Genomic DNA, 10,000 nt, shown 5'->3' on the forward strand with positions numbered 1-10,000 from the left:
TTCCGACATGTTCTGATCCTTTTGAGTGTGTGTGTGTGTGTGTGTGTGTGTGTGTGTGTGTGTGTGTGTGTGTGTGTGTGTGTGTGTGTGTGTGTGTGTGTGTGTGTGTGTGTGTGTGTGTGTGTGTAGGTAAGGGATGCAAAATAGATAGGATGCAGAAAGAGAGAGAGAGAGAGAGAGAGAGAGAGAGAGAGAGAGAGAGAGAGAGAGAGAGAGAGAGAGAGAGAGAGAGAGAGAGAGATTGAATTCGTTAGATAGGAAAGACTTAAAAGTAGATGCTCTCTCTCTCTCTCTCTCTCTCTCTCTCTCTCTCTCTCTCTCTCTCTCTCTCTCTCTCTAAGAAAAACATTATTATTTATATTCTATCTATTTCTATCTTTTATTCTTTATTCTTTACTTCCTTTTCCATCTTCTCCTTCAATAATTTCTTCTTTCTCATCTTTATTTTCCTTTTCTTTATTTCTCCTCCATTCTTTATTTCTTCCGTCCTTTGTCTCTTCCTCCCTTTATTGCCTTTTGCTTTTAGTTTCTTTGTACCTCTCTCTCTCTCTCTCTCTCTCTCTCTCTCTCTCTCTCTCTCTCTCTCTCTCTCTCTCTCTCTCTCTCTCTCTCTCTCTCTCTTGTTGTTACTATCTTACTGCACTTCACGTATCTCCTCCTCCTCCTCCTCCTCCTCCTCCTCCTCCTCCTCCTCTTCCTCCTCCTCTTCTTCCTCCTCTTAGTTCAATAGATAGCGAACTCATGGAAGAACACAAAGTTGGAGAAGGAGGAGGAGGAGGAGGAGGAGGAGGAGGAGGAGGAGGAGGAGGAGGAGGAGGAGGAGGAGGAAGAGGAGATGAAGAGCAAGAAGAAAAATAAGAACAAGAAAGAAAATACGAATAAAAGAAGGAATAAAGAAACAACAACAACAACAACAACAACAACAACAACAACAACAACAAACACATGAAGACTAAAATAAAAGGAAGAAAGAATGAAAATGAAAATAAAAATAAACAATACAAAGGAGGAGGAAGAGGAGGAGGAGGAGGAGGAGAGAAAAAGGAAGAGGTTCAAGAGAGAGTGGAGGAGGAAAAAGGGAACAAAAATATGGAAGGAGAAGAGATGGAGGAGGAGGAGGAGGAGGAGGAGGAGGAGGAGGAGGAGGAGGAGGAGGAGGAGGAGGAGGAGGAGGAGAAGGTAATGGAGGGAGAAATGGCAGGTAGGAGGAAGAAAAAATGGAGAGAAAATGGAGGAAAGTAGGAAAGAAGAAAGTAACGAGAGAGAGAGAGAGAGAGAGAGAGAGAGAGAGAGAGAGAGAGAGAGAGAGAGAGAGAGAGAGAGAGAGAGAGAGAGAGAGAGAGAGAGAGAGAGAGAGAGAGAGAGAGAGAGAAAGTGTGTATGTGTGTACCTTTCTTTCACTATCCACACACACACACACACACACACACACACACACACACACACACACACACACACACACACACACACACACACACACACACATTCACACGTACTTACATACATACATACATACATGAGACTTGATTTGGCTTCCCTACGTTCTCTCTCTCTCTCTCTCTCTCTCTCTCTCTCTCTCTCTCTCTCTCTCTCTCTCTCTCTCAAGAACTGTACTGTGTATGTAAATATTGATTTTTAGAGAGAGAGAGAGAGAGAGAGAGAGAGAGAGAGAGAGAGAGAGAGAGAGAGAGAGAGAGAGAGAGAGAGAGAGAGAGAGAGAGCAATCAAGAGGCTTCAGAAAGGGAAAACAAAGGAAAATAGATAGAGAAAATAAAGAAAATGGGAGATGGAAGAGAGAAGGGAAGAGAGGGGAATGTCAGAGAGAGAGAGAGAGAGAGAGAGAGAGAGAGAGAGAGAGAGAGAGAGAGAGAGAGAGAGAGAGAGAGAGAGAGAGAGAGAGAGAGAGAGAGATTACAAAGGAAGACGAAAAGGAATAGAAATACTCGTATATTAATTTGAAAGAAGAAGAAGAAGAAGAAGAAGAAGAAGAAGAAGAAGAAGAAGAAGAAGAAGAAGAAGAAGAAGAAGAAGAAGAAGAAGAAAACAACAACAACAACAACAACAACAACAACAACAAAAACAAAAAAAATAATGAACTGAAAAGAAAAGACGAAAAAAAAAAGTAAATAAAAAGAAATTAAGCCATCAACACACACACACACACACACACACACACACACACACACACACACACACACACACACACACACACACACACACACACACACACACACACAGGCAGAAATGAGAAGGAGGAGAAAGTTAAGATGAATGAATGAATGAATGCTAAGGAGGAGGAGGAGGAGGAGGAGGAGGAGGAGGAGGAGGAGGAGGAGGAGGAGGAGGAGGAGGAGGAGGCGACAGAGGATAAACAATGGCTTATCCCACATGAATTTTAATGATCCTAGACCCTCACAGGGATAAATATGCAAATTCCTCCTCCTCCTCCTCCTCCTCCTCCTCCTCCTCCTCCTCCTCTTCCCCCTCCACCACCTCCTCCTCCTCCTTGTTTCAGCACCTTCACCACCTCCTTCACCTTCCGCCTATCGTTACCCCACCTCCTCCTCCTCCTCCTCCTCCTCCTCTTTCTCCTTTCAAGCAAGAAGGATGTGAAAGAAGAGGAGGAAGAAGAGGAGGACGAAGAGGAGGAAGAAGGATCATCACGAAGAAGGTAAGGAGGGATCAGAGAATGGAAGAGGAGGAGGAGGAGGTGGAGAGAAAGAAGATAAAGAAAAAAGGAAGAGGAAGACGAGGAGGAAGAAAGAGGGAAAAAGAGTTTGTGGGAAAAATGCTGAGAGAGAGAGAGAGAGAGAGAGAGAGAGAGAGAGAGAGAGAGAGAGAGAGAGAGAGAGAGAGAGAGAGAGAGAGAGAGAGAGAGAGAGAGAGAGTTTACCAGAAGAGAAAAAAATAAATAAAATAAATAAATAAACAAATCCTTAAAAAATCGAAATTCACAAAAACAATAAATAAATAAATATATAAATAAATAAATAAATAAATAAACAGTGAATTAATACAAGCGATATAGACCACAAATTTCAAACGACTTTCATTTAACTAGCAATAACAATATTCCGATAAGCCAATAGGCCACAGGGAACCGCAGCTGTGTGTGCCTAACCATCTAATCCTTCTACAGATGTTGCAAAAGGGATTAGCAAAAGATTATGAAAGATTTGCAAAGATTATCAATTTTTGGCGGGACTTAAAGAGGGTTATAAGCGGATTTAAAAGGATTATAGAGGATTTGGGCATTTTAAACCGGATTTGCAAGGATTATAAGAGAATTGGCTATTTAAAAGGGGATTATAACCGGATTTGTGAAGATTATAAAGGATTTGGGCATTTTAAAAGGGATTATAACCGGATTTGTAAAGATTATAAAGGAATTGGCGATTTTAAAAGGGATTATAACCGGATTTGTAAAGATTATAAAGGATTTGGGCATTTTAAAGGGGATTATAACCGGATTTGTAAAGATTATAAAGGATTTGGGCATTTTAAAGGGGATTATAACCGGATTTGTAAAAATTATAAAGGATTTGGGCATTTTAAAGGGGATTATAACCGGATTTGTAAAGATTATAAAGGATTTGGGCATTTTAAAAGGGATTACAAGCGAATTTGTAAAGATTATAAAGGATTTGGGCATTTTAAAGGGGATTATAACCGGAATTCCAAAGATTATAAGGGAATTGGCGATTTTAAAGGGGATTATAACCGGATTTGTAAAGATTATAAAGGATTTGGGCATTTTAAAAGGGATTATAACCGGATTTCCAAAGATTATAAGGGAATTGGCGATTTTAAAGGGGATTATAACCGGATTTGTAAAGATTATAAAGGATTTGGGCATTTTAAAGGGGATTATAACCGGATTTGTACAGATTATAAAGGATTTGGGCATTTTAAAGGGGATTATAACCGGATTTGTAAAGATTATAAAGGATTTGGGCATTTTAAAGGGGATTATAACCGGATTTGTAAAGATTATAAAGGATTTGGGCATTTTAAAAGGGATTATAAGCGAATTTGCAAAGATTACAGTAAGATATATTAATTTAAATGTGGGTTTTTTTTTTAAATTTGAGGTTTTTTAAAAAGGATTACTTAAAAAACATATACAAGGATCAGAGAGAGAGAGAGAGAGAGAGAGAGAGAGAGAGAGAGAGAGAGAGAGAGAGAGAGAGAGAGAGAGAGAGAGAGAGAGGTGAGGGAGGTGGTTTGCAAGCGTGAGTGAGTAGGAAGCAGAGGACTTGAAGAGGAGGAGGAGGAGGAGGAGGAGGAGGAGGAGGAGGAGGAGGAGGAGGAGGCCACTTGAACAGAATATTTAACTAAAAAGTGAGAAATATGAATAATCTAAAGATGCGGAAATTTAGGAGGAAGAAGAAGAAGAAGAAGAAGAAGAAGAAGAAGAAGAAGAAGAAGAAGAAGAAGAAGAAGAAGAAGAAGAAGAAGAAGAAGAAGAAGATGATGATGATGATGATGATGAAAGAACAGCAGGAGGAGGACAAAAAGGAGGAGGAGGAGGAGGAGGAGGAGGAGGAAGAGGAAGATAACTTTTTATCCTTGACCTTAACGATCTGATATTCTCTCTCTCTCTCTCTCTCTCTCTCTCTCTCTCTCTCTCTCTCTCTCTCTCTCTCTCTCTCTCTCTCTCTCTCTCTCTCTCTCTCTCTCTCTCTCTCTCTCCTCAAATACAAGGGTTCCATCTTGCTCAGTGAACCAATGAACCGGTTTCGAATCCTGAACCGAACCCAACGTCTTCAGTTCAATCTCTCTCTCTCTCTCTCTCTCTCTCTCTCTCTCTCTCTCTCTCTCTCTCTCTCTCTCTCTCTCTCTCTCTCTCTCTCTTCCAATTCCCCTGCAACTTCTCTTAATTTTTGTCTCTCTTCCATCTCCTTTTTTTCCTTCACTTTCTTCCTCCTCCTCCTCCTCCTCCTCCTCCTTTTCCTCCTCCTTAACCACTTTCTTCGTATATCTTTCTCTCTTGTTTCTCCTTTTCCTCCTCTTCTATCTCTTAACCAGTTTCCTCCTCCTCCTCCTCCTCCTCCTCCTCCTCCTGTTTTTTCCTTCTTTCTAAAATTCCAATATTTCTTAATTTTTTTCCCTCCTTGTCTGTCTCCTTCTTCACATTTATCCTGCTTTATTTCCTCCTTTCTTTCCAGAGGTAGTAGTAGTAGTAGTAGTAGTAGTAGTAGTAGTAGTAGTAGTAGTAGTAGTAGTAGTAGTAGTAGTAGTAGTGGTAGTAGTAGTAGTGTGAATAATGACGAAAATAAAAAAATATATATATAAATAAAAAAATATATATATGAACTTTATACAATACATTAATTTGCAAGAGTCACTTTGTAGTTCTCAATTATGAACGAGGCAAAAAATTCCGTGATTTAATCGGAAACTAATTCAGTTACCCGTGAAAGCGAGGGAAAAAAGCGAGAGGAAAAAAAAAAAGAGAGAGGAAAACATGAAATAAATATACTCTTTAATCTACTTATGGAAAGAACTCTGTTGACGTTAGCTATGAGAGAGAGAGAGAGAGAGAGAGAGAGAGAGAGAGAGAGAGAGAGAGAGAGAGAGAGAGAGAGAGAGAGAGAGAGAGAGAGAGAGAGAGAGAGAGAGAGAGAGGGATCAGTAACAGAGGAAATCAGACCAGTCGCTAACTAAATGACAAAGAAATACTAACTTCTCCTCTTCCTCCTCCTCCTCTTCCTCCTCCTCCTCCTCCTCCTCAGCGCAGTTCTTTCCCCAAGCCTAAGAGACGAAAAATAACCACACTCACTAATCATTTGAGGGAAAAAAATAGCGAGAGAGAAAAAAAAAAAGTTGATTGTGAGAAAGTTTTTAGAGGTGCCCACGGGAAATGTCAAAGTTTAGGCTGGAAAAATAACAACGCGCAGTGTGGGGGGGGGAGGAGGGAGGGGGACATAAGGGGGGGTACAGGAGAAGGGAGAGGGGGTGGCTAAGGAGGAGGGAGGGAGGGAGGGGGGAGGAAAGGGAAGGGGTTTGGGGTGAGAAGTCCAGGGAAGTTTTGGCGGAGAAAATTTTCAACCCTTTCGGTGACCACAGAATCTGAGCACGCAGCCGGGAAATTGGGGGGGAAGGGGGGGGGGTAGGGGGAATATGAAAGGGCGAAAAATGGGGGAGGGGGTGGAAAAAATTACGATGAAAAACGAGAATAACGGGGGGGGGGGGAAAAGAAACGTGAGGGGAAAAAAGAATAATAGGAACCAAAAAATCAAAAAATAAAAATAAAAAATAGTAAAAAAAAATAGTAGAAAATTCTTAAAAAAATGTCCCGCCATTGTTAGTGCGTAGAGAGACACGCGGGGGAAAAACACTCCAGTTTCCTTCCTCTCAACTTTATCCGCCTATTTTTTTAAATGAAATGGGTGAACACAACTTTATTATACACATACACGAGAGAGAGAGAGAGAGAGAGAGAGAGAGAGAGAGAGAGAGAGAGAGAGAGAGAGAGAGAGAGAGAGAGAGAGAGAGAGAGAGAGAGAGAGATACCTGCCTCAAAATCAACACTTGAGATAAACGAAAAGAACAAAAAAAAAGCCTAAAAAAAATTATATGTATAAAAAGAAAAGCACCAATTTTAAGTACCCCCCAAAAAAAAAATAAATAAAAAAAACAATTACAGTAACAATACCACTCCCCACCTACTCCCCCCACACACACAGGGGTCACGTGAGGGTCAAGGAACCCGAAGTCGTGGCCAAGAGTAGCAATCGAACGCATATGAGTATAAACAAAACAGACGGGGCCACTAAGACACCCTTGGGGGACGCCACCTCACCTGTTTACCTCAAGGACCTGAGTAAATTGAACACTAGGGCCGGAGAGAGAGAGAGAGAGAGAGAGAGAGAGAGAGAGAGAGAGAGAGAGAGAGAGAGAGAGAGAGAGAGAGAGAGAGAGAGAGAGAGAGAGAGAGAGAGAGAGAGAGAGAATGAGGGGAAGGGAAAGAACGTTGATGAGAAAGGGGAATTAAAAAGGAATATAAAAACGGACAGGGAGAGGGAAAAACTGAGAGAGAGAGAGAGAGAGAGAGAGAGAGAGAGAGAGAGAGAGAGAGAGAGAGAGAGAGAGAGAGAGAGAGAGAGAGAGAGAGAGAGAGAGAGAAATTGTAAAAAAGAAAGATGAAAACTCGAGAAATAAAAGGATTGATAAAATAGAAAAGAAAAAAAGAAAGAAAAGAAAAAGAAAGACAAAAAAATAAAAACCAGGAAATCTTTATAACAAAGCAAAAATTGAATAAAAAAAATAAATAAAACCAAAAGAGAGAAAGAGAATGACAAAGAAAAAGATGAAAGAGAAAAAAAGGAAGAAAAAAAAACAATACAATTCTAAAAAAAATAAATAAAAAGAACAAAGAACAAACACAAAAAAAAAAAGAATGACAAAGAAAAATAAAATAAAGAAAATAAATAAAACGAAAAAAGATGGAAACAAAGAGGAAGAGAGAAACAGAAAGAGAAACAGAGGGGGAAAAAAAAAGAAAGGAGAGCCAAAGGGAGCAAAATAGAAAATGGGAAATGTGGGGAAACGTTTTCACTTCAAGGAAAATGAGGAAAATCAGCATATAAATACAGGATTTCCAGTTAAAGGGGAACAGAAAACGGGGACTCAAATTACATAGAAAATGGGACGCGAGGTATTACATATTTAGACTTTGTTATTATTGTTACTACTACTACTACTACTACTACTACTACTACTACTACTACTACTACTACTACCCCTGCTACTATTACTACTACTGTATTTACGGTAGTAGTAGTAGTAGTAGTAATAGTAATAGAGCTGTAGTAGTAATAGTAATAGAGCTGTAGTAGTAGTAGTAGTAGTAGTAGTAGTAGTAGTAGTGGTCATTTATACTTAATATAAAAAAATATAAAAACAAAAAAAAAGAAAAACAAAGAAAATAAAAATAAATAAAAAGTAAATAGACATAAAAACAAATGAATAAAAATGTCACGAGAGAGAGAGAGAGAGAGAGAGAGAGAGAGAGAGAGAGAGAGAGAGAGAGAGAGAGAGAGAGAGAGAGAGAGAGAGAGACCTGATATCACACCTCTAAAATCCCCCTCTCTCTCTCTCTCTCTCTCTCTCTCTCTCTCTCTCTCTCTCTCTCTCTCTCTCTCTCTCTCTCTCTCTCTCTTCAAAAAGGCATGAAAATAATATCACTTTCTTCCACCCAAACCCTTTCACTTTCATTTCATTTCCCGTCCTTCCCTCCTAACTCTAATTCCTCTCTCTCTCTCTCTCTCTCTCTCTCTCTCTCTCTCTCTCTCTCTCTCTCTCTCTCTCTAATTGAGCTACTTTTGAGAATTTGATACGTAGGAGAGAAAAAAAGGTAGAATAGGTAGTAGTAGTAGTAGTAGTAGTAGTAGTAGTAGTAGTAGTAGTAGTAGTATCATTAATAAACTATCATAAATATTACTATTATCATAATCATTATCAGCATTGTCATTATTATTATCACTATTATCATGACAACTAATCATATTCCAGGGAGTTTTAATTTTCACTATAAATCTCAATAAAAAATGATAAAAAAAATATATATATGAAATTTTCCCGTGTGTGTGTGTGTGTGTGTGTGTGTGTGTGTGTGTGTGTGTGTGTGTGTGTTAATTGGACATTTTAGCTGCATTATCATACTGAAAACATTAAGTGTATGCAAATATGTAAGGAAAGTCACTTATGATAATGTGTGTATGTACGTATGTATGTATGTATGTATGTATGTATGTATGTATGTATGTATGTGTGTATGTTAGGTTAGACTATATTAAGTATACAGAAAAATACGTAAGATAAAAAGAAAGGTTATCAATATTCTATGTATGTATGTATGTATGTATGTATGTATGTATGTATGTATGCCAGAAGATATCTACATTAAACTCAGAGTGAAAATATATACACGATTAACTATTAGAAGTGTCAATCCTGTATGTATGTATGTATGTATGTATGTATGTATGTATGTATGTATGATAAGGAATTTAAATTAGTCCAACATTCCACAACGAAATACTTAAACATTCCTCCTCCTCCTCCTCCTCCTCCTCCTCCTCCTCCTCCTCCTCCTCCTCCTCCTGCCCCCTTGTCTACCTGCCCCTTAGCGTAATTCACCTGGAGGACTCACCTGTAGCTCACTCGCTTAATTGGATTGGAGGTATCGATCTCACACCTGGCCACACACACACACACACACACACACACACACACACACACACACACACACACACACACACACACACACACACACACACACACGGTAATGTGATATTTGTGTGTGAAGGAAAGGGAGAGGGGAAAGAGAGAGAGAGAGAGAGAGAGAGAGAGAGAGAGAGAGAGAGAGAGAGAGAGAGAGAGAGAGAGAGAGAGAGAGAGAGAGAGAGAGAGAGAGAGGATACTGTTGTTGTATTGGTGGTGGTAGTAGTAGTAGTAGTAGTAGTAAGATAGACATTATCATTATTATTATTATTAAAGACGTTATAATACTAAAGAAGAAATAGTAGTAGTAGTAGTAATAGTAGTAGTAATAATAGTCAGTACCAGGAACACTAACGAAAACAAACAAACGAACATTACAAAAAAAAAAAAAACACACAAATAAAGAAGGAAAAAATGGAAACAGACACACAAACAAGACAATAATAGGGAGAAGAAAGGGAGAAGAAAAGAATGACAAGGGAGAATAAAGGAATGACGAGAGGATTAGTTAGTTAAATGCGCTTTGTTGATACTATAGACTTTCACAAGGACTAAAAAGGGGTGATATTGTGTCCCTCTGTGTGTGTGTGTGTGTGTGTGTGTGTGTGTGTGTGTGTGTGTGTGTGTGTGTGTGTGTGTGTGTGTGTGTGTGTGTGTGTGTGTCTTTGATTCATTACGTTCTCTTTGTATTTTTCCCTCTCCCTTTCTGTTCACTTTTTCCCTCCCCCTCTCTCTCTCTCTCTCTCTCTCTCTCTCTCTCTCTCTCTCTCTC

General features: G+C 39.4%; 1 protein-coding gene across 3 annotated transcripts in view; it reads left to right on the forward strand.

The window, feature by feature from the left end:
- LOC135093883 (protein turtle-like) overlaps positions 1-10,000 on the forward strand; it is a 178,294-nt gene that overhangs the window by 97,797 nt on the left and 70,497 nt on the right. The window lies entirely within an intron of this gene.

The sequence above is a fragment of the Scylla paramamosain genome, chromosome 44 (assembly GCF_035594125.1).
Source record: "Scylla paramamosain isolate STU-SP2022 chromosome 44, ASM3559412v1, whole genome shotgun sequence".
Classification (NCBI taxonomy): domain Eukaryota; kingdom Metazoa; phylum Arthropoda; class Malacostraca; order Decapoda; family Portunidae; genus Scylla; species Scylla paramamosain.